Raw genomic sequence first — 24,831 nt, forward strand, 5'->3', positions numbered from 1 at the left:
GTATTTTCATTTTGTTCTATGTGTTAATTTTGTTCTATATCCTAAGTGAAGGACTATGGTACTCTAGGCCAATGCTTTTCAGTAAGTAAACACTTTACAGTAACATATTCTCATGCACAAAACACATACATTTAAACATCACAAAAGCAATGTGTATATACACATTTTCATACACACATGTATATTTTTAAGTATCAAATAATGCGTATACACATATTACATACAGACACACACACAGATGCATATATCTGTGAGTATCACATGAGCGATGTGCGCATGCACAATTTTTCTTGAATTATCAGAAACAGGATGATTGCCCTGAACTAATAGCATGGCACCTCAGTAAGCCAATGCTGCTCACAACAGCATCCATTCTAACATAAAGCTCACAATTATGCGAATGTCTTTATATTTTCATATTTTTCTATTAAATTAAATTTAAATCTTGTAGGCTTTGGTTTCCTATTTTTTTAATATTTTATTTATTTTTACTTATTTTTTTAAATGTGTATGAGTGTATTGCTTGCATGTGTGCAAGTGCACCCATGTCATGCAATGCCCGTAGAGGTCAGAAGAGGGCATCAGAGTCCCTGGAACTGGAGTTACAGGAGGTTGTTAGCTGCCACATGTGTGCTGGGAATTGAACCTAGGTTTTCTGCAAGAGAAGTCAGTACTCTTAACTGCAGATCCATCTCTTCAGCCCATTTTCCCATTCTTAATACATGTACAAAATGTCAATATTTATTTAGTTATGGCACAGTTGAATTTTAACTGAAGTACAACCAAAAAGACAAACTGATTCAACATCTTAGTCTTTGTCTTGCTACTATATGATACAATTTTCTTTTCTTAGATAAATGTCTACAACAAAACAGATTTAAAAATCATAGATTGTTCTTCATGTCTTTCCTTGTAAAGATTTCTCTATTAAAGTTATAATTAAGGTTGTCTCAAAGAGCAATAAAACATGTATGTGTTGTCTAGACTTGTTAACTTGCTCTGGCTAAATCATGGTTTCAAATAACCAGGTAAGAATGAAAGGAAAAAATAAAGCCTAGTAAATCTGCAGGATTCTACAGCTTGGTAACATAATAGAAAAGATCCAAAAATAGAAGATGTAGAATATATGAACAAAATGTTAAAATTGAAGATTCTAACAAATTCATTGACTTTATCTCTATAATGATGTGTAAAATAAAACATGGTTTTAACCTGTGTTTATGCCTCAAACAAATATGTTTGTTCATGCTATGACATTTTGACCCCAGTAATTAAAACTTTATGTAAAGCTGTCTTTGCATTTACAATTTCTGGTTTCAACATGAAGAAAGCTTCCTCAATAATACATTTTTTTTATGTAGCCAAGTTAATATTACTCAAGGCATATTGAGTTACACTTCTTTTCGATGACTTTTCCTGTGCAGCAAGTGAGAGCAGGAGAGCATTAGGATGCCTTTCACACAAAAGAGCTACAGAAATTTTCCTCATAACTTTCCTAAAGATGCAAAGGAACCCTAGAAATTTAAATCTTTTCATAACTTCTCAATGGAGATGTGAACAATTTACTGACACGTAGAATGCGATTATACTATGGTTATAAATGAATGAAGATTCTATCACTATGAAAATGAATGACACACCGATACATGAAGTGACATCAAATTTCATTATTAATCGCAGAAATAGAAAGTATAAGGATGTACATCTTACAACCTACTAAATGTTTATCTACCAGTTGCCATAAGTTTAAACTGTGAATGCCAAGTGTTAACATGATTTGTAATCATAACAATGCTCACATGAACACAAGAAAGTGTATTATTGCAGGAAGTATAAACAACAATCTGATAACGTCTAGGGATTTCAAAAGCAGTCATTGTCTATGGTTGGTGTAATGCCTAACTTCATTGCAAACTTGATGAAATTCAGAATCACTATGGAAAGAAATCTTTAGATATACACTTCAGGGAGTTGAGATGCATAAACCCACACTAAATACAGGTAGAGTCATTCCATGGATGAGGGTACTTGACTGAATAAAAAGGAGGAAATGGGCAGAGAACAAGCATTCATAGCTTTCTTCTTCCTGATTGTGAATTTCAGTGTGACCAGAAGCCTCAAGATCCTGCTCCATGACTTCCCTGACAGATAAGTCATAGTAGTAAATCTGGTTCAGATACATATTAATACAAGGGATAGTGTCAAAGTTCCATAGAACAGGGAATGATGGAGATATCTGTGTTGTGACTCCAGAAACTGCAAATGGAAGATGAGTATCCCCCAGAAGTGAGGAAATGGAGAGATGGGACAGAAGAGGACAGGTACATCACCCCAATGGGGAAGGAAGTATACGATTCTAAGTTAAGAAACAGAAAATTACAAACTGGAATGAAAATGCATTCTTCAGTTAGAATGAGTAAGAAAAGTAGAAAATAATAATAATTTTCATGATAGAGATAATATTTATTTAGCTATAATTATTATAGTAATAAATATTGGTATAGTCAAGTATTATATTCCAAATTGCTGTTTTTCATGAAGTAAGCAGAAACTTGGGTGTGTGTGTTTGTGTGTGTTTATATCCATGTATAGATATGTTTTTATATATGGGATATAAGTGCAATGAAAGTTTTCATTGTTACCAGAAATAGACATTATTGGCAAATATATGTTTGTATGTCATAAGTTAGTGTTAATGTTGAACTTGGGCAAAATTTGGTAATAGGAACTAGGTATAGAACATACATGTAATTATAAACATACATTAGATTATAACTCTTTTAAAAGATTGTTATTTTGACCAAAATTTGATATATGACTCCTAATGTCTTTCAACAATGACTATATATAGATATATATTATTCTCTTTATATATATATACACTTTTTTATTATTTGAAATATTTAATTCTTCTAACTTTGTTATTATGACTTCTAAAAACAAAACACATGTTGTATAGCAATAGTTATTCAATAGTATAGTGGTATGAATCCATACCCCATCAATTCTGTTTGTCCAACTCCTATACATAATGTATATGTATCATACTGTTGGGCCACCTTCATCATGCCCTGTGTCACTCTGCATTGTTGTGACACACATGCCACTTTTCTCCTATCCTATCCATTCTCACTGTCACTAACTAACCAAAGTCTAGGAAGAGATTGACCATGTGGTTGGCAGAAACCAGAGCCTCTGCATGCAGGACAGGAACAGCATGCCCTACACAGATGCCATGGTGCATGAGGTCCAGAGATAAACTGACCTCATCCCTATCACCCTGCTCCATACAGTGACCTATGACATTAAATTCAGGAGCTACGTCATCCCCAAGGGCACAAACATAATACCATTTGTGTCATCTGTGCTGAATAACAACAAAGAATTCCACAACCCAGAGAAGTTTGACTCTGGTCACTTTTTGGATAAGGATGGGAATTTTAAGAAAAGTGACAACTTCATGACTTTCTCCACGGGAAAAAGGATTTGTGCAGGAGAGGTCCTGGCCCACATTTAGCTCCTTCAGTTCCAGACCACCATTCTACAGAATGTTATGCTGAAATCTCTGGTCAATCCAGAAGACTTTGTAACAACCCCAGTGGTCAATGGATTGCCTTCTGTGCCACCCAATTACCAGATCTTCATTCTTGTCTAAAGAAGATCAGACTGTCTGGCTCCTGCTGTGCTGTTTTCTGAAATTTCCTCCAGGCCATCCTGTACCTCCTTCCCTATTAGGAGTAGTTTTCTTTTTTTTTTTTTTTTTTTTAATTTGCGTTTCCCTGATAGCTAAAAAGGTTGAAATTTCAAAAAGATATTTCTTAGCCATCTGTATTTCTTCTTTTCAAAAGTCGCTGCTTAATTACATTTCCCAGACTTTAACATAGTTTTGTTTGCTTTCTTAATGTTTAGTTTTGTACATTCTTGTATGTTCTAGACACCAACCCCCTGTTAGACATATAAATTGTAAAGATATTCTGCCCATTCCATGGACCGCCACTCTCTTCAGTCACATGTAAGCGTTCTTCATTTATAAATCTTTTCAGGTTCATGAGGTCTGATTTGTCAAATGCCCACACTACTGGGGTTCTTATTAGAAAGTGCTTTCTTGTGCCTATAAGTTGAAGTGTAATCTGTACTTCCTCCTCTATGATTCAGGTTATCAGGCCTTACCTTGAGGTCCTTGAGCCATTTGGAGTTGAGTTTTGTACATGGTGAGAGATAGGGGTCCGTTTTCCTTTCCCTACAGTTTCACTTTCCTATTCAGTTTGGCCAGCAACATTTATTGAAGATGTTGTCTTTTCTCCAATATGTATTTTTTTGCATCTTTTTGAAAAATCAAGTGGCTATAGGAATGTGGACTTATATCCGGTTCTTCAATTTTATTTCTTTACTAATGTGTCTGATGTTATGCCAGTGCTGTGCTATTTTTTTTTATTACTATAGCTTTGTAGAATAACTTGAGATCCAGAATGGTGATACTTTCAACAATGTATTTTTTTCAGAATTGTTTTAGCTATCCTGGGTCTTTTGCATTCCCATAGATATTTTTGGATTGTGTTTCACTGTTTATGAAGAATTGCATTGAAATTTAAATGGGATTGTATTGGATCTGTAAATTGATTTGGTAAGAATCTCATTTGTATTTAAATTGGAAGGCAAGAAACTAATAAAGATCATAGAGGTGTCATTTCAAGTTAAAAAGAATAGAACAGAGGTGGTAAAAAGGGGGAAAGTAAAATAATGAAACAGGAAAGTTAAATGCAATGGAGAAATGAAAGGGCAGGGTAGAGGACGGAGCATACAGAAGGATAAGTAACCCTAAAGACCTTCAGGAAAAAAATATGAAACCTACTACCATAGAAGCTTCCTAAAATATATACATATTTATATATAAATGGAGTTTAAATTGACTTATTCTTTAACTGGGAGACAATGCCTTTCCCAGACACCACACACTATCAAATAAAAACCCCATGCCAGGAATGAATTACTTGTTTCTGACTTGTTAATCATTGTTGTACCATTAGCCCCCCCCAACCCATGAACATTGCTGGTTATTGTCTTTGATCTTGGGTACCCTCTAGAACTTAATGATAAGACCCTATTACTAAAGGCACCACATAGGACATGGGTAAATGAAGCTGGTACCAAGATACAATCTTCATTCCTATTGTCTAGCATTCATGGTACTGTAAGATATTATGCACAGTATCAAGAGGGGAAAATAATCAACAGTCCTATCCAGCTGTGGACTCTTCAAGCTTTAATAAAAATTGGTCTGGTAAGATATACCTATTGGTGCAACAGTACCAAAAATACAATATGGGAGTAGCAAATAAAGTTTTGGTTGAATTTAATCATGCTCCATAGACAGAATTCATTCCTGGTACAATTAACCATGTCAAAAACCCATGGATGACTTGGTCATAAGCCCTACAGGAGAACGCAGTATGCAGTTCTGCTAAGTGGACATAATAATAGACTGGTTTCTATATTCTTATCTTTATACACATAGATTTGTAAATTTCTCAACCCTCTTCAGAGACAGTTCTTCTGGCAAATAATACATTGATACTCCATGGTAATTATGTAGAGAATAAAAATCTGTGGTGTGCTCAGCTCTGAATGTGACAACCATATCACACTCCCTTCTCCAGAGTTTATAGGTCATTCTGGAAAAGAGTCTGGAAAGATTACAAGATCCATAGATAGTGGATGTCTGCAGTGAAATAGCATTTGCTTAACATCAAAGCACTTTGCATACAAGAATTTACAGCAGCTGTGACTACTTGCATAAGACTGCACAAACTCAAGCCAGGAAAAATCCCAGCATGGATGGTTGTCGGGGGAGTTCATGAAGTTCTACACCTACCTGAGGAGCTATTGTGACTGATGGCTGCTAGGGAGGCACAGTTAGGATTCTTTAAGAATGCTGCCCTGAGAAACTACTCATACTCTAGAAGATGGCCCTATACCATGCACACAGGAAGCACTAAGTGACCTTGAGAAGGTTATCATGGAGGAAACATTACCACCCAAAATAAATGGTAAAAGTAATGTGAAAAAATAAAACATTAAGGGACAAAAATTAAACAAATAGCATGAATCTAACTGGAGATCCACTTGGAGAAAATATGGTGAATGGAATTAAGAAAATAAATTGAGGATATCTAAAAATATTTCACTATCCATAAGAGATCTGTGTCTTCAGATTCACAAGTTCAACAGAGTGATTAAAAAGTACAGTGAATTAGAGATATATCTATAGATTCCACTGGGAATGTTAAAATTAGAGAGAAATAAATCCACACACACACATCCACACACTAGATACATGGAAATGGAAAGCAGAAAAGTAAGATTTCAGAGACATTTATACAAAAGTAAGTTGGTAGTAATACAAGCTTAAATGTGAAGAGCAAAACCTTAAAAATTGTGGAAGAAGAAACAAGACCATTTTATGACATAGGAATAAAGAAATGTCCTTAAATAAGAGGTGTGTAACATCCATAATGTGCATAAGGTGTAAATGAATAATTGTGTACAAGCATTAAGAACTTAAGCACCTTGACTATAAATATAACTTATGAAATCATTAGAAAGGGAGAAGAGGTGGAGAAGGAGTTGGAGAGGGGAACAACCAGCCTGAGAGAATGAACACACACCAGTGCATATCAACAACCAGATATATTGCTTGCCAAATGTGAAAGCTCAGTTACACGTGCCAAAGTAAAACAAACAAATATTAAGATCTAAGAGAAACAATGACAGAAAAAACTAATAAATAAATAATGAAAACAAACAGTATTGTGAAAAAATATTAAAGGAAGGTAACTATGTAACCAGAGAATTTACAAAAATGCTTTCTAATAATTATGGATATACCACTTAAACAATATAATGCTTTGTCAAGATCATCAAGCACTGGGGATTTAAAAATGTTACAAAGTCACATAACAATCATGATGAAGAGTAAATTATGTTCTTTCCTATTGTTTAGGGTGAAAGAAAAATAGCAAAATTAAAAATGCACAATGTCACTGGTTTTAACTTATATTCTTTGAAGAGACTCTGACACATGTCCAGATGAACAACTTCAATCATGTTGATAATCTTATTTATTTATTTACTTTTTTTTTGAGACTAGATCTCCCTGTAGGCTTAGAACTCAGTATGTGGAGCAGGCTGGCCTTCATCTCATAGATGTACACCTACCCCTGTCTCCCAGGGTGGAGATTAAAGGCATGTGCCATTAACCTGGATTTTCTTTCTTTCTTTCTTTCTTTCTTTCTTTCTTTCTTTCTTTCTTTCTTTCTTTCTTTCTTTCTATTTGTAATGTTGATTTTAAATTATTGAAGTCATCTTGCTATTCATCCATGATAGAATGAATCCCATAATATTATCTTTGGAAAAGTGACACTATGAAAATAATGTATTTTAACATATAAGAACTAGTTAGCACATTTTATACTAGGATAATTTGTAATCCTAAGAAAATTCTAGAAAATTCTAGCTGTAGGCACAATAATTCTAAATAGATGTAGCATGGAAAGCTTGAGAGAAACTAGATTAATAGTGAATGGAAATCACATAGGAGGCCTGAAATTAGCTGATTGTGTTACTTGCTGCAACCTGCAATGATGAAGAAAATGCAGAACTGATAAAAGCATAAACCTATAGAAGAAAATGGAGAACCCACAAATTGCCGTACATAAGTATAACGATGGTCATTGATAAAGAAGGAAAGGCAAGACAGTGAAGAAAAGATCTGTATGAGTAAACAGTGCTCAAACAATAATTTATTTACAAAAAAGGGAATCTGAGGAATCTGGATTTAGATACAGTAGATACAGACCTTACATTCTTCATAATAAATATCTCCAAATGTATCTTAGGCCTAAATATAAATAACAAAGAAGATCATTTTTAGAAGAAAACATAGGTAAAAACTTGGGTTTTATTCAATACAACAAAAGTGTGATCCATGAAGAAAAGTTGATAACTTGGACTTCATTAAAACTAAAATCTTCTGCTCCATGAAAAGCATAGTCAAAAGATTTAAATTAGATATATATTATAAGGACTTATCTAAGCAAGGACCATTATTTGAAAGAGGAAATGAACTAGTAAAATTCAACAATAGGAAAACAATATGAAGTTTTTAAAAATGGCATATCAGATCTTAACAGACATCTCACCAAAAAAGGATACACGGATGCCAAGTATGCTTATAAAAGATGTTACACACTCTCTGCATCAAGAAAATGCATATGAAAATATAACACCCATATGCCTTTTTTTCTCTTTTTGAAGCAGGGTCTCCCTGTAGCCCCAGCTGTCCTGGAACTCACTATGTAGACCAGGCTGGCCTTGAACTCAGAGAGATCAGCCTGCCTCTGTCTCCCAAGTGCTGGGACTACAGGCATGCGCCACCACGCCTGGCTCCATATGCCTTTTTTATTGCCTGCATGCATGTAAGTGCACCCGTGTCATGCAATGCCTGAGGAGATCAGAAGAGGATCCTGTATTCTTATGAAACTGGAGTTAAGGACAGTTGTGAGCTGCCATGCGGGTGCTGGGAATTGAACCCAGGTCCTCTGCAAGCGCAGCCAGTGCTCTTCAAGACTGAGCCATCTCTTCATCCCCAATATGCCTTTTAGAATTGTCAAAATTCAGAACACTGGTCACAGCAAATGCTAATGAGGATGTGGAGTAATGATCACTCATTTCATGTTGGGAATGAAAATCTGTAGAACTATTTCAGAACACAGTTGGGGGTCTCTTGCTATCCATACTTTGGCATTTCCAGAATGCCATGTAAATAACAAGCATGTAGTCCAGCAATAAAAAGGCTTGGTATTAAAGAAACAGAAAGCTTAAAGTCAAAATGTTACAAACAAGCAGAAAAACAAAAACAAACAAATGAACAAACAACCACAGAAAACCTTCACAAGGCATCTGAATGATTTTTAGAAAATTTATTCATAATTGACAAAACTTGGAAGTAACCAAGACATCGTTCTGTAGGTGAATGAACAAAGTACAGTGCATCCAAACAATAGAATATTATTTAGCCCTAAAAGAGAAATAGGCAAATATTATGTAATTTCAATGATATAATGGTCTAGAAAATTAAAACAATAGAGATAAAGGAAGGGGGATGAATAGGCAGGGCAGAGATGATTTTGAGAGGAGTGAAAAAGTGCTCTGTGATACTATAGCAGCACATGCATATCTTTGTACATATGCACAAACCCACTGAAGGCATAATATTAAGAGTGAAGTCAAAGGTGAAGTACAGACTTTGGGTGATGATGATGTCTTAGTGTAGGTTCATTAGTTGTATGATTGAAAATATTGATAATGGTTTTACATGCTGTGTCAATGTCACTTCAACCTAAATATTCTCTAAAATATATTTGTCTTTTCTAACAGCCTTTAAAATAGCAACAATCCTTTTGAATGATGTGATGAACATGGCACTTTACCACTGTGGTATTTCTCTCCAAACACACATAACCCCAGTCTACACAACATCTGACCAAAAGTATTCAAGACATTCAAGCTACTCAAGAAGAAAGGAAGTCTGACAAATTATCACTTAAGGGCTTGAAACAAAACAATTCAATATAATGTGGCTTCATGGACAAGCTCTTGAAAGAGGTAAATGTGCGTTAGGTAAACAGGAAATATGAATAATGAATGTTAGGCCCTTAATTAACAATATATAAATTAGGCTATTAATTGTGAACAGTATACCAAACTAATATAAAATCCATAATCATGCATTCATTACACACTGTTAAAACACTCTGAGATATGATTATCAGTCACAGTCCTTGCTTTACTCTTGTTGGGGTGTAGTGCACGGAGATTGGTACATGTGAAAGAACATCACCCTACACTACAGTATCAAACAGAGTAGTTCAGCTGACCTAAAAACCTTGTGCTCCACTCACTCAACCTTTTCTTCATCTCGAAGCCCTGCTATCTTTACTGCTTATAGTTTGGTGTTTCCGGAATGACATATCGTTGGCATTGGATAGCAGGCAGCTTCTCCAGTTACTGAAATACATTTGATTTTCTACATGAATTTTTGTGGTTTGAAAGAATTAATTTCATGAAAGACTTTGGAAGAACAAATACCTTGAGATTCAGGATAAAGGAATGAAGTTGCAGCTTTTGCATAAGTCCACCCATTCTTCTTGCTGCTTTTAACATAACTCACGAGGCAACAATGAACACAGCCAAGGAGATGAAGCCTGCAGGAAGACGAGCTCACACTTCAGTCTTCTTCACTTGGCATTACCTTCAGAAACTGCAACGTGTATATAAGTCAGCCTTTGCTATGGAAATTGACTCCATGTTTTTCAGCTTATTTTGGTCTCTTATGTGAGACACCAGGGAATCGGCTTTGGTTCTTCTGCTCCCTCTTCTTCCATAGTAAATGAGCACCACACCTTTAACTCTTCTATTTATTACCTATTTGTAACACGTATATTCTCCTTAACCCAAGTGCTCCTTGTCTAGTTCAGCTTGTATCCTTTCTTATCAGGAACACAGTACCTGTAGCCTATCCTTGCTTTCTGCAGTATGATTTCATCCTTGGTACTGGTTTTAAAGTTAGTTAGCTAATTTCCTTTTCTTTACAGTTGAGTCAACATTCTGTATAAACCACATTATCTATTGGTGTGCATTTAGGCTGGTTTCATATCCCTGCAGTTGCAAATAGAACAGCAATGAACATGGATGTGCAAGTTATCTCTTTAGAAGTATATAGAACCCTTTGAATTATATGCCTGGGAATGAAAACTAGAAAGAAAACCAAAAAAAAAAAAAAGGATAAGGAATGATGCTAGAGAACGGGTGGTGAGTAAAATGAAACAGCTGACGTGAAAGTCAAAGGGAGAGTGAGGGGATGACTTTACATGGAACTCAGGGGGGCATCAGTAAAACAATTTTTCATTTAAGAATGTCTTAATGATACCCAAGACTTTGTGTGTTCAGTTTTTAAAGTTAATAAAAAGAAATGCAATAAAACTCATGATGGATGGTGACAAGTTAGTTAGAGTAAAAGAAGCTTAATATTGTCACTAACTTGAAGAGGATAGTAAAATTTTTATTTTATTTTTTGTTTAATATTTTATTATTTTTTTATGTGTATGTATATGAGTGTTATGCCTGCATGTAGGTAAGTGCACCTGTGTCATGCAATGCCCATAGAGGACCGAAGAGTCTGTCAGATCCCCTGGAACTGGAGTTACAGACAGTTGCTAGCTGATGTGGGTGCTGGGATTCAAACCTGGGTCTTCTGCAAGAACAATCAGTGTTCTTAACTCCTGAGCCATCTCTCCAGCCCCAAATAGTAAAATATTTAGAACGACAAGCAATGACTTATCTTTGGCCCTTTGTCAGTTTAAATCCACCCTTCACCTATACATGTAGGTGACATAAATTGTTGAAAGTTTTTAGGATAGCCAATGCTCCATCCGTGTCTGAGGTTTTCACTTATTGTTTAATTTTGCAGTGTAAATTTTATTCTATTAAAACTTAGTAAATCTTATTTATCACATATGAATTCTTTGAATTAGTCAACAACTATTGAAAACTTGCTTTGTGCCACCTGCCTTTCTCATTTTGGAGCTATTGTATTAAACAAGATAGAACCAGACAGAAAAAAAGTCAAAATCATAGTGTTTACATCTGCATGCAGAAGACAGAGAAGAAGGAATTAAGTAGAAAATCATATAATTATGTACTTTCATATGATACTAGACAGAAAAGTCTTTGAGTCCTGTGATAGTGTCTGTGGGCTGCTAGTTAACTTTAGTTCATAGGCTGATTAGCAAAAAGCTTGCCATTAAATCAGCTTAGAACTAAATATTAGGAAACAAAGTAACAAATATTTAGAGAGAAACTATCCAGGAACACAGATATGCTGAGAGAATTGAAACACATACCCTATGCTGTGTGAAGGTTGAAGGCATTAAGGGCAGGCTAGTGCCTTGAGTAGACGTAGCAATAAAAGAAGTTTTAAAGGAAATATATCTTACAATACCTTTTTGATCAAATAAAGGAATTTACAGTTTGCCAAGTTGAGATGAAAAACCGTTGAATCCTTGTAGCGTGAAATGATTTGATTTATATGATAGTGGATTCTCTAACTGCTGTGTGGAAGAAATAGAAAAAAGGAGTCTAATTAAAAGTTATTGAGAAATCTAAACTAGATGGACATGTATGTCTGGAGCTAAGAGAGTGACAGGCAAGGTGGCGATGCGTGGGTTTAAAGCATTGCACCTGTAGAATGCTTAAAGTCCCCGTTGTCATAAATATAGAAAATAAAAGTGGAAGCATGTGGAGTTAAAGAAGAGTTAAGAAAAACTCCAAGTTTTCTGGATATGGAATGTAGGTGGACATACCATTTTTTACTGCAGTGTGGAAAATATATGTGTATGCTGGGGGAAGTCAGGTTGCACTCTAATCAAGAGTTTTGTTTTGAATAATTTAACTTTAAACCTCCTTTAAGTTATCCACTGAAAGTATCAAAGAAAAAGTTAGTTTTATATAAATTTGTGTCCCTCAGGTGAGTTCTTAATCAGAGATGTGAAATTATAAGGCAGTAGCATGTAGCTGCTATTGAAAGCTGTGGGAATGGAATCTTCTCCCTGGTGGAGAATGTAAACAGAAATGTCAGGAAGCCGTGGCTGCTGCTGAGGAAATCCACCTTGAATGCTTTAGGAGAGAGTAGGCCATTAAAAGAGTATCCTAGGAGACTGGAAAGAAATCCAAAGATCATAATATAAGAAGGAAAATTCAAGAAAGAGCCCAAATCAAGCTGTCTAATGTATCTCCAAGTGTCCAGGAAAGTGATGACCAGATAATATCATATGAATTGGGTAATTTGGAAGTCACTGCATGCTGTGACTGCAGTGAAGTAGGTGTGCTAAATAACATGGAGCTTCAGAAATGCAGAAAGAGAAGGAAGGAAGGAGGGAGGAGGAAGGGAGGGAGAGAGAGAAAGAGTCAGAGAGAGAAAGGAAGGGAGAGAGAGAATGAATAAGGAAAGCTTTCATGGCAAGTGCACTGGTAGGGTGTTTGCCTATATGCCTAGTATATAGAAAGTCTTAGATTTGATTTCTAGAAGCACAAGAAACAAAACCAACAAACCAACCAACCAAGAGATAGATTAAAGCAATGTATAATTAATTTCAAGAAATCATTTTGAGGAGGAAAGCAGAAAACAGCCTGATCTGCAGGAAGATGGAGAGGAAAGCAAACATTTATGAAAGATGAATGCATTAGAGCCTGAGTGCATGCTGGGTTAACATATGTAGCGAATGCTGCAGGTGACATCGCAATATCTCAGTAAAGGCAAAATATGAAGATTCTGAGCAAAGTTGGACTGAGTTTCTTTCTTGAGAAATTTGTAGGAGGTAGAAACTAGAGTTATGACAACATGTTCTGATGGATGGAACATCTTCTTGAAAAGTCTAGGTATCTGCGTATTGACTTGTACATTTGGGTTAGAAAACTGAGGTATTCCTTTTGAGACATGAGATAATCAGACCGAAGGCTGAGTGAAGAAGAGAAAGTTTCAAGGTTTGGGAAATTATTTTTATTGTAAATGTAGCTTTGAAATTTCTAGGTGGTTGTTCTGAAGGTGTAGAGACTTGAAGTATAAATGCTAAAAATTTAGTAGAAGAATTCAGTACATTCTCTGGTATTATATATCTGCACTAATTTTATGATAATGAATTTTAATTAAATCATCTTAGTTCCATTCTTTTGTTCAATAGCATAAAGTGTAAGTTATAGGACCAGATGTTATAGATAAATATGCTGTTTCTGGTTATGTAATTATGATGTGAGTAAAAGAACATCAAGATACTTAATATAATTTTGAGTGCTGTGATGATATTAACAGATCATGGAATTCTCAGCTGGGCAAGAAAAAGAGTAGGTAGTGAAAAGAGAGTGGGCAGTGAAAGCTGTGGTGAACTCAGCTCAAGGCTACGGAGAATATGAAGTGTAAGTGAGGAGCACCAGAACAATGCGGTAAACACACTGGCAGGTCAGACAGCTAGATGAACAATGGGAGGTTACATGAGACCAGAGATGTGACTCAGATAGGAATCGTGCTCCTTGGTATGATGGCGATTGGATGACATATTTCTGGAAGAAAAAGTAATCAATTTCCCCTCCCCGATTATCAGTTCTCCTCCATTTGTTTTCATGATTAACCCCACATTTCTGAAGAGCACATGGTAGGCCTACTAAAAATCTATATTTTTCAGCCTCCTTTTGTTCTAACTTTGTCCTGAGAAGAAATTTGTTCAGGAGACTATGAGTACAATTTTTGCAGATGATTCCAGCACAATGCCTTACACTAAAAGTAAACTCTAATTTCTAATTTTTCTATTTTCTTCTGTATGAATTTATATGTTGGATATTGTACAAGTAATTATGAATAGACCAAGAAAGGAAAGACTTAGAGAACGGCATAGTAAAACTCAGAGAAACTGGGTCTCCATATGGTATTTTGGATCTGCATCATAGTCTTATCTGTAATTTTTACCAGGGGGAAATAAAATTAAGTCTTTGAGCAGATGTGCAGTTCCAGAGGGATGAAGTATGGGGTAGATTTTTCATCACATTTTGCCACGGAGGTACCGTGTTGTGGCAATAGCTCTGTGGTGTTTTCTGTGATATTCCAGCCAATGTATTCCTAGCAAGTCCTAGCCCTTTAGGTCACGACAGGGTTTACTAGTGCCTTGCTTTGGGGGCTTTCCAGTTTTGAAGGTGTCGTAGCAGTACTCATGTATCTGTCTGTTTGTAGAGCCAAACTGTGTGCTGCAGAAGAGTGAGACTCAGACTTTCACCAGAGCCAAGCAAAAGAAAGGATTGATTTATTTATTTTTGAGAACTTAAGGGACATAAAATTATGTTAATTACTAAAAGAAACATGAAAGAATGTACATACTCTTACACACTTCACAGTACAACTGTGAATCCATAAAAGTAAGGGCTGCTACGAAAGAGTATGGAGAACCAATTTAGAAAAAGATTATGCTGTAATACTATAATGAAAGAAGTAGGCATGAAGACCAAGGAATCTGAAATACAAACACCCTAAATCCACTCACTGTCTCATGTTATCTACATTTGCAGGTCCCATAACACCTCATATGAAACATGTCACTCCTAGCTGGATATGCCCTATTTTGGTGTTTTTACCTTCCAATTGTCTGAAGAAACAATTTGGCAATCACACTGGATTCTTTCAACTCTTTCATCTATGGCCACCTAATTAGTCAGAGTTCCATGGTTCATGACTGATGATTCGTATTTGATGTCTGTCCCTTCACTTTTCACCCCAAGTAACACTTAATGGATAAGTCTCCTAATCATTTTCCTGTGCATTATTTCATATTTCGTATTTCTGGGCTTGTAGTTTCTCTCCACACACCTCCCAGATTAATTTCTCACACTAGTATTGTATCTGAATGTAAATATGACTGTGCTCCTTTGCCTCATGATCACCACAAGCTCTTAATCACGTAATATTTCATATTTGAGGCCTTACGTGAGTTAACCCCTAAATTCAGTTTCCTCTACCCCTATACCTTTCTGGTTGTCACATTTGAAAATTATTGAAGTGTGCCATGCCACTATCCTTTCGTGTGATTATCTTTTTCTTTCTATCTAAAACTCCGTGTCCTTCCAACTAGCTTCTGCAACGCTCCCATTCCTGTAGTCCCACTCTTAGTAAAGTGCATCATTTCTTGAAGCATTTTGTGCTTCTACACTATGCTTCACATCTCAGTACTTACAGACATTTGAAATTATTTGATTAATTGCTGTATATTTTCTTACATAAGCTCATCTCTTAATGCACTGTCCTCTTATTGTTTAATTGCATCAATGACATAATCATAGGCATCAATACATAGGAAAAGATGTAATTCTCTTACTTTATAACTGATCTCTCTCTATTTTTTGAATGATAAAAATATTTTATTCCTTTATAGAGTACTTATACTCTACAGTAATAGGCACGAATTTGTATAGTCTAATTAAATCTCAGTGAAATCTTTATGAAGCATTTTCTAGCAAGACTTTAAAGTATTTTTTAAGAAATGTTTCTAGGTAGGCTTTTCCATTTAACTTATCCAGTTAGAATTTGTTAACAATTTTAAATCATATAGTTCTATAGCACTAAAAGGAAAAATCAATTAACTATACTGCAACTTCATGAAAATCCCAGAAGAAATTCTGTATCTACTGTAGGAAATTTTATCACCAAATTTCATAATACAAGGAGGAAAAGTTAGTGTAAATATTTTTAAAAACTTATCTTGGATGGATGAATTTGTATAATATCTAGTAGAAGCAAAATTATATAACACCATTATCCTAAATTCAGTAACATGATCCATAAATAAGACTCCATAAACAGGTCTTTCTCCATATGTATAATGGGGAGGAGGGAAGAGCTATGACTTTGAAGTGATGGGATCAGCTCCAGGCCGTACCCTGCATACCAGACATTATTTTACTACTGAGTCTTTATACATGCTTCACTCTTTAGCAATATAAAATCCTTCTGTACATTTTGGGTCCAGATTGGAATGCCAGAAGAGCCCTTATGACACCATTAAAAACACATTAGTGAAACGAGTTGTTGCTTGTTATGCTGAAAAAATAACAACTCACGGTGAGTGATGACTATATGTTTTATTTTTCTTTCAAATATCATGCCATTAACACACCCTTTTCTGAACTATGCTGTAATACAAGCAGCACTCCAGATTGACAAAAGCACATTTATGTGTTTCTTAGACAGAAAGCATAACTTCTTGTCCTCATTCTACAAGAATCATGAATTAAGAATCACCTTTCTCTACAGAAAATCCTAGCCTTTATGAATGACAGGGCTTGCATTGTTTTGCAAATTTATTCCATCCACATATATGTTACATATGACATATATTCATATACTTCTACCAATTTCACCTTCCTTTTTTTTTTTTTTTTTTTTTTTTTTTGGAACCGGGTTCCCCTTGTGTCCCCAGCTGATCTGACCCCCCTCACTATGTAGACAGGGCTGGCTTTGACCCCAAAAAGACCCCCCTGCCTCTGCCTTCCAAGTGCTGGGACTACAGGCATGTGCCACCACACCTGTCTTCACCTTCCTTTTTTATGAAGGCTGTGTTCTTTTGTTTTAAATATTTTATTTATTATTTTTTATTTTATGTGTATGAATGTACTGCCTGCTTGTATGAAAGTGCATCCATGTCATGTAATGCACAAAGAGGTCAGAAGTGGCTGTCAGAGTCCTCTGCAGCTGGAGTTATAGATGGTTGCTATGGTTGCTAGCTGCCATGTGGGTGCTGGGAATTGAGCCAGGGTCTCTGCAAGAGCAGCCAGTGCTCTTAACAGCTGAGCCATCTCTCCAGCCCCCAAGGATCTGTTCTTTTGAAAACAAGTGAAAATACATGCCCAAGCATAAAAAACTATGTTCTTAGATGCATTCTATATTATTATACAGAGTTACCAAATCCAAAATACTAAAATTTAAGTGAAATGATCATATATCTCCCAGACTGGATGGTTATGACAAAGGATTTTTACATTAAATTTATGAAGATTTATTAAATTATAATAATTAAGATAGTCAAGTAGTGATCTGTGACAATTGTTTTGATTTATGGGCATGAGATACAAAGTAATTAAATAAATTTATATGATCTGATAAATAGTAGAAGTTTATATTGCTACTAAATGTTATGAATATGAGGACAAACCAAGTGGGGGAAAAAACTAACATAGTTTAAGAAGGGTAATATAGTGATGTTAGTCTACTTCTGAAATTTTTTCAGGTGTCTATGGTACCATATAATAATAAAATATTTTTAAAAAGTGAATAGGTAGTTTAATACACAGTTTGAATGCATACATAGTAATAAGTGAATAATGATAAACTGATTAAAGCTTTACTATGTTTATTTGATAATATTTAATCAGCAGTTATTTCATATGTTACTCTTTATATCTTACTGTCAAATATGTAAATAACTTATTTTTCTATCTCAGAATCTCAAAATTGAACTGACACAATGAAGCTAAGGAAACATTACCTTCAACATTAAAGAAAAAACAAAAAAACACATTTATCTATTTTTATTCTATGTATATGAGTCTGTTGCCTGCATGTATGTAAGTGCACCGGTACCATGAAATGTCGTGGTGGTCAGAAGAGGGCATCAGGTTCCCTAGAACTGGAATTACAAACAGTTGTTAGTTGCCATGTGAGTGCCGGGACCTGATCCAGGGTCCCCTGCAAGAACAGCCAGTACTCTGAACTGATGAGTCATCTCTCTAACCCCGCCTTCAACTTTTAAATGATGTATTTTTATTTTAATTTTTAGTTGTGTGTAATGTGTCTCACTGTTGCTTCCTCCACTTGTATGCTTGCCTTCTCTACATTCATTATCACCCTCCTGAATACACAGGTGAATTAAACTAGTGTACTTCTGTTACGAATTCCATCAAAAGTCCTAATAAAATACTATGTAACATAGATATTCTTGCAAAAAAATGTTTACCTGTTTAACATCTGTGGGAAGATCAATTAAGGTATTTTCTCTGTAGACCCTACATTTTAGGTTTGTTTGTATCAATTTGATTTATTTTTTCATCTCTGATTTAAAGTAACATCTCTAGAATGAGGAAACAGTAGCAACAATCATATAATTCTATTACTTTTTTATTACTTATTCCAATATGCTTTACTGTACTGCCTCCAGAAAGTTCATCATTTTGTGTTTGTGAGCTCTGGTAGACTCCTGTTTTGATAGCAGCTCGTAGTGAAAGCTAGGATTGATCCTAATTTCAGGATGGACATTTCCTTTCACATCCTAGTTCTTTTAGCCAAGCCTTGGAAATCACAAGTCAAATATCAGAGGTTCATCATTAGCACCTAATCATCTCTGTACAGTAGGCTTGTGATGCACATTATTTTCAAAGACCTGCTGAATGTAGGAGTGGGAGATTATCTAAATTATCTCCACCCAATTACCTATTACATCCAAAAGAAAATTAAAAATCAGAAAAGGTGAAGCTTGTTAATGGTTTGTTTGTTTGTGTTTGTTTGTTACTTTTTGATGCAGGGTCTTCCTGAAGTTTAGGCTGCCCTGAAACATTCTGTACAGACCAGGCTGGCCTTGATCTGGTAGAGCTTCACCTACCTCAGCCTCCTGGGTGCTAGGACTAAAGGTGGGTGCCACCACACCCAGCCTGAAGCATATCAATTTTTATTAAAGGACTATGCATTTTATTTGAAATGGACAACTTTGTTTATAAATGATTACACAAATCCTGTTCTTTTAATAATTTTTCTAAAAAGATATATAATGAATTGCAAAATTATATTGAGAGGTAATTATACTATACAAAATCTTAAAGTGTAGCAATAATGCCAGCAACTAATTTCTGAATTGTCAAAGAAATGGCTTTAATGGGTTACTACACATATAAATATGGCCTTTATCCTTGTCTCATTTACCTTCGCCTTCATCCACATCTTTGTCTTTTGTCAATGCATTACCATTACTCATTCATTTTCCAAACTTGCTCATTCTAGCTCATTTCATATTTGGCCAAAGGCTTGTCAGATGTCTAAATCTAAGCCAGTGAGATTCTTTCCACGATTTAGGCAGACTGACTCAAGAAAAGGAAAATCTTGGAGAGGACTTATTCAGAGGGTTATAAGATTTATCATTAGCTAATTAGAAAATGAAATGATTCAAAAGATAGCAATTTAAAAATAATTATAAGTATTGGATTTGAATCTTTACTCTCCCAAAACTTGCTCCACTTTGAAAGTTTTCAAATGATGTGGTGCCTAAGTTTCTGTTAACAAAAGTAACTATAACAATCATCAGTTTTGTAACCCTTACAGTAGATTCTTTGATAATCATTTTACATGAATATGTTTTCATTTCATGTCCCCAAATAGTTCATTCTAACATAGCCTATTTCCATACTAAGGATGGGGAAACACGTCTAAGAATCTTTCCAGAGATACTTGGCAATTGCAGGGTGTCAACACAAATCAACTTGACTTCAAGGTCCATGGGCTTTGTCTCCACTAAAAGACAAACTGAAGATAAGAAAACTAGAATGTTCTTTAGACAGCTAAATTTAAACAAATCTCACATAACATTCCTGTGATTAGGCATCTGAATTAGTAAACAAACTAATCGTTGTAAACTTTAATCAACAGCATCAGAGAGTAGAGATTTGAATGATTGCAATTAGTTAATCCTAAACATTCTCTGTTGAGAAAGATTGTGTTAGGAAAGCAGAAGAGGTAGTTAGAGCACGGAATAATACCAAGAATTCCAATGGGAACAGAAAACAGCAGGGCAAAAAGGAGCATTGCCCAAAGACAAGGACGTCACTCAGTGGCACAGCCTTGGAGAGAAATGACAAAGGACGCTGCAGCTGGAGCCAATACACACGTGAATCATATCAGAAATTCCCACTACTCTGATTCCGGGCTTACAAGAAACTCTTGTTTCCCATGTAGCATAACAAGCAAATGCAGTAGTTAGATGGGGAAAACATTCCAAAAGACTTGTTACTCTTCCTTCAGTTTTAAGTGCATTAAAATCTGTTTTGGAGTTGGGGAAGGATAGATGGAGCACAGGGACTAAACACTCACGTTGGTAGAAAACCTGAAAATCAAGAAAAGTACAACACACAAAGAAAACAACCCAAATTAATCTCTCTATGCAGAGGCTCTTCTCTCTGCAGTTCAGGAAGTTTCCTATGGTGGAGAAAATGTCCTCTGTAAGCTGGACTTCAGGTCCTGCCTGCTGATATCTCCTGTTATTTTCAGGAAAATTCCAGGGGTTCAAGATGACTTCATCTAAATGTTCCCAGTTATGAAGGATTTAGATCCATCATATTCCAGAACTTATTTGGTGGGTTTAATTCTCTAAAGGACAATTGAAATCTTTTAATCAAAATCAGTATGGAAAATAGAGTGCAGACAATGGTGACACATGTCCCAAACACCATGACAATTTTTCAAATTATAATTAACAGGACACTTTCCACAAAATTTTCTGTCTCTATGAGTTTGATTAGGAAATTCTGTGTACGAGAAATAAAAACGAAAGCTCATTTTGTATCCCACCAAGATCAAAATGGTTATTGTATCAGACACTTCTCATATGCCATCCCTGATGTTCTTACCACCACCCATGAAAATCGTTCTTTCTTTTCTTCCTTAAGCTTTTCTGGCATGAGGGCTATGACAGCCCAATGGGAGGAAACAGGAAGCAGTCATTGCTCCACAAGCACAGAAACCTGTGGACAAATGATCACCTCTTCTGTCCTGCAAGTGACAATTCTCAGAATCTCTGTGGTGCTCAGACTCAGGGATTCAAGTAATGACATGCCTGTTAGCACATCTCGTTCAGGCTGGACCTTTCTCTTTCCAATTTCACATTTTCCCATTTCCTCATTGCTGTTCTCTAGAATGACTCCCCAAAAATAAACTACCAAACAGACTTGTGTTAATCTGCGGTTTCTGGGGGAAATAGTCTGCCACTGTGTGTTCACAGTGTTGAAATCTGAAAGAAGGTTGCCCAGTAACTAAAAACACATTCACAGTTCCAGAGTATTATACAGGAAAAAATCCTTCAAAGTAGATCCGATTGTTGCATGGTAAAGATGAGACAATATGGCTTAGCAAGTACTGTCTTACTTGTGAGAGATTTTATCAGTTTTCTAAAGAATTTCTTGCCCCGCCCTCATCATTCAATTCATTTCCCAATACTCTTCAAAGCCGACTGTGGCCATTTTAATAATGGATGCCTCCAAATTTTCTTCCATCTGCTCCACAACAGAGAATGGGGTTTCTATCAGTCTGCATATATCTGTGAATGAAAGATGTGACAGTCTTCAGCCAACTTGTTATGGACACTTAACAAGAGTGAGACAAACTCTTACTGTTTTAAATTACTAAAATTACTCATTCTTTTGTCAAGTTATTTCAACTTAGATTTTTCTGATTAGGGTTTGTTTATGAATCCAAATAGCCTAAAGCCAGACCAAGAAATGAACACTGCAACATAAATTAAATTTTCGTAGCTAAAAACCGTCCAAAAATAAAACATAGTAAAGGACTGGGGCAGAATCGAGAATGTGGTTGGCAAGATGAGAGTTCAGAGGGTCGATTGTATAGGTGAAGCCAGGGGTTTGTTTGGGGGAATAGCTCAGTTATACCTGGTGAGATAAGATTGGAGACCAAGTAGGGAGGACTTTGGATGTCAACCTTAAGACTTATTTAAATTTAGGAGTTTATTTGCAGCTGTTATAGTGTGTATGTGTGTGTGTGTGTGTGTGTGTGTGTGTCTGTCTGTCTATATATTTTTAAAATATTTCATTATTTTTATTTTATGTGTATGAATGTATTGCCTACATGCATGTGAGTGCACCTGTGTCGTGAATGCTGCAAGGTCAGAAGAGGGCTTTAGATTACCCTGGAACTGGAGTTAAGGTCCGTTCATAGCCACCATGTGGGTGCTGGGAGTCGAACCCAGGTCTTCTGCAAGAGCAGTCAGTACTTTTAACCATGGAGCCATCTCTCTAGGCTCCTGTTTATATTTTTATGTGTGTGTACAAGAAAATAAATTGTAGGTGTCAGGAAATTATTGGCATTCTGTGAACCATAATTTAAGGGTATCTGATGAATTCATTTGACTCTATAAGATAGACCCAAACTGAGAGAACAGTGCATCTTACAAGGAATACAAAAATGCCAATGAGAAAAATATAGGAAAAGTGTCTGAAATACTGTTCTACTTTTAAGAATAGAACTATTTAGAAGAGGAAAAATGGTTGTTTTTTACCTGGTGACCTTAAGAAAATAATGTTGGTCAGCAGTGGTGCATGACTCAAGAGGTAAGTGTAAGTCTCTAGAAGTTAAGACACTATCATTAAAAGATCAGGGGCCCAGAAGGAAGGTTAGGAGGGTATTAGGAACAGCATGTCTCAAACATTTTAACTAGAGCCAAAGAACAAAATTAATTTTAATTTCAAATATTGACATAACACTTAACTTTTTTAGTATGAATATTATTTGAGGTATGAGAATATGAATATCTGAAAATAAGTAGATACACTTATCTCTGGTTTCTCACACTACTAAGCTTTATTTATCTCTCCACTCTCTCCCCCTGTCTAATCTCCCTCCTCCTTCTCCAGTTAAAGTACCTCCACCTTCCCCTTTATAGTACCTGTCTTCTACACTCCCCTTCTCTTGAGCTCCTTCTTCCGAACTTGCTCATGTGAACTTATAACAATGGTGTCACCATGCACAAGACCCACGCAGACTCAAGCAGACAAAAACAGCGTAGAAATGGGGAAATGGACAGTAGAATTCAACCTTAGCTGAAGAACAATTGGTAATTGATTATTGATGGCTGAGAGAGAGTTGATCTTCTTTAAGGGAGAGACTCTTGCTAGACTAACCAGGCTCCAGTGGATGTACTTGTATCAAGGGACATCTGGGTACACAAATTTGACTCAATAGCCCTTAACATATTTGACAGAATGCATGAAATCTGGTGGAATAGGGGGCTGTGGGACTTGGGAAAGGAGTGTAAAGATGATTAAGATGTTTTGTATGGAATACATAAACATGTAATAAAAATATGTATTAAAAGCAAAATAAGTAGATAACTTCTTTAAGTTGAGCATAGCTTTTTTCACATGAACTCTAAAGATATAAAACATGATAATGTTAAGAGTTAAACAGAAATTCCTCTGCTTATATACCCTGCTCGTATTTGTCTGCAATTCATCTTTTCAACCTAGCACATGACATAAGTCTACATCATTCAAAAATAAGAAAACAGATAACTATGCTTTTTAGTTAGCATTATGGCAAATGTCTTACAGTTTAAACATTTAAGAACTCAGCCTCCTAGTGCTTATCACAGGCTGTTTTCTTACACTGACTGTATAGAAAAAGGAGGCTGAGCAAACCTGACCCATGTATACCTCAGCCCAGGCCACTGTGCCTGCTCTGTACTGTGCATGGGGAGACATAAATAAAGGAATAATAAAAATAAATAAATTAAAACTCCTTACTTTAAAATGACCTCTTAATTACAGAAATGCTGTAGTCATTTGTTTCCTATATAAATTTTATGTGAGAAAAATTTTTGCTTATCCTTAAGTTCATTTGTAATTATAGGCACTCAATCAGTTGAAAATCATACTAGTAAAAAGAAAGAATATTAAACAATGTCAAGTTAAGTGTACTTAAGGCAATGGCATGGGATTAAAACAACCTTTGTCAATAGCCATCAACTGAAGCGCAACGTAAGCGCCTTTGTTTGCCCAGTGTCCTATGAAGGGCCTGCGATGTTACATGCCATTCATCAATGCGCTGCACAAGTCTGATACATCTCCCCAGGCTCCTTTCACTTTTGTCCTCAGTGGGGGAAATAATTACTATGCTGGACTCCTATCCAAGCAGGTATCCATTAACCTGACCTGGAAGACAACAGTTTGCAATCAGATAACATACAGAGCTGTCAGATAGGAAGCTTTGAAAACCATGTCTAGAACCTTTTGTAAATGTATTATCCTGTGCATCCGCTTTACTACAATTACGTATTTACTTGAGTAGGTATCTAAAAAAGCTAAGGTGCATAGAAAACATGAATGTAGTTTGTCTTAGAGAAAGGAGGTAGTTTTGATTCTGTAAAATTGTTCAATTATATAAAAAAGTCAAGAAAGAGTTTGATAGAT

The 24,831-nt window shown here is 35.7% G+C and overlaps 1 non-coding gene and 1 pseudogene across 1 annotated transcript; both read left to right on the top strand.

The window, feature by feature from the left end:
• Positions 1–1,010: 1,010 nt before the first annotated feature.
• LOC108490163 lies at positions 1,011–3,655 on the top strand (annotated as a pseudogene).
• Positions 3,656–23,992: 20,337 nt separating this feature from the next.
• LOC115068321 lies at positions 23,993–24,125 on the top strand. The gene has a single exon (XR_003847688.1). It is a non-coding gene; the product is annotated as a small nucleolar RNA SNORA51 (small nucleolar RNA).
• The last annotated feature ends 706 nt before the right edge of the window (positions 24,126–24,831 follow it).

This window comes from Nannospalax galili, unplaced genomic scaffold, assembly GCF_000622305.1.
Source record: "Nannospalax galili isolate Female #2095 unplaced genomic scaffold, S.galili_v1.0 scaffold85, whole genome shotgun sequence".
Classification (NCBI taxonomy): domain Eukaryota; kingdom Metazoa; phylum Chordata; class Mammalia; order Rodentia; family Spalacidae; genus Nannospalax; species Nannospalax galili.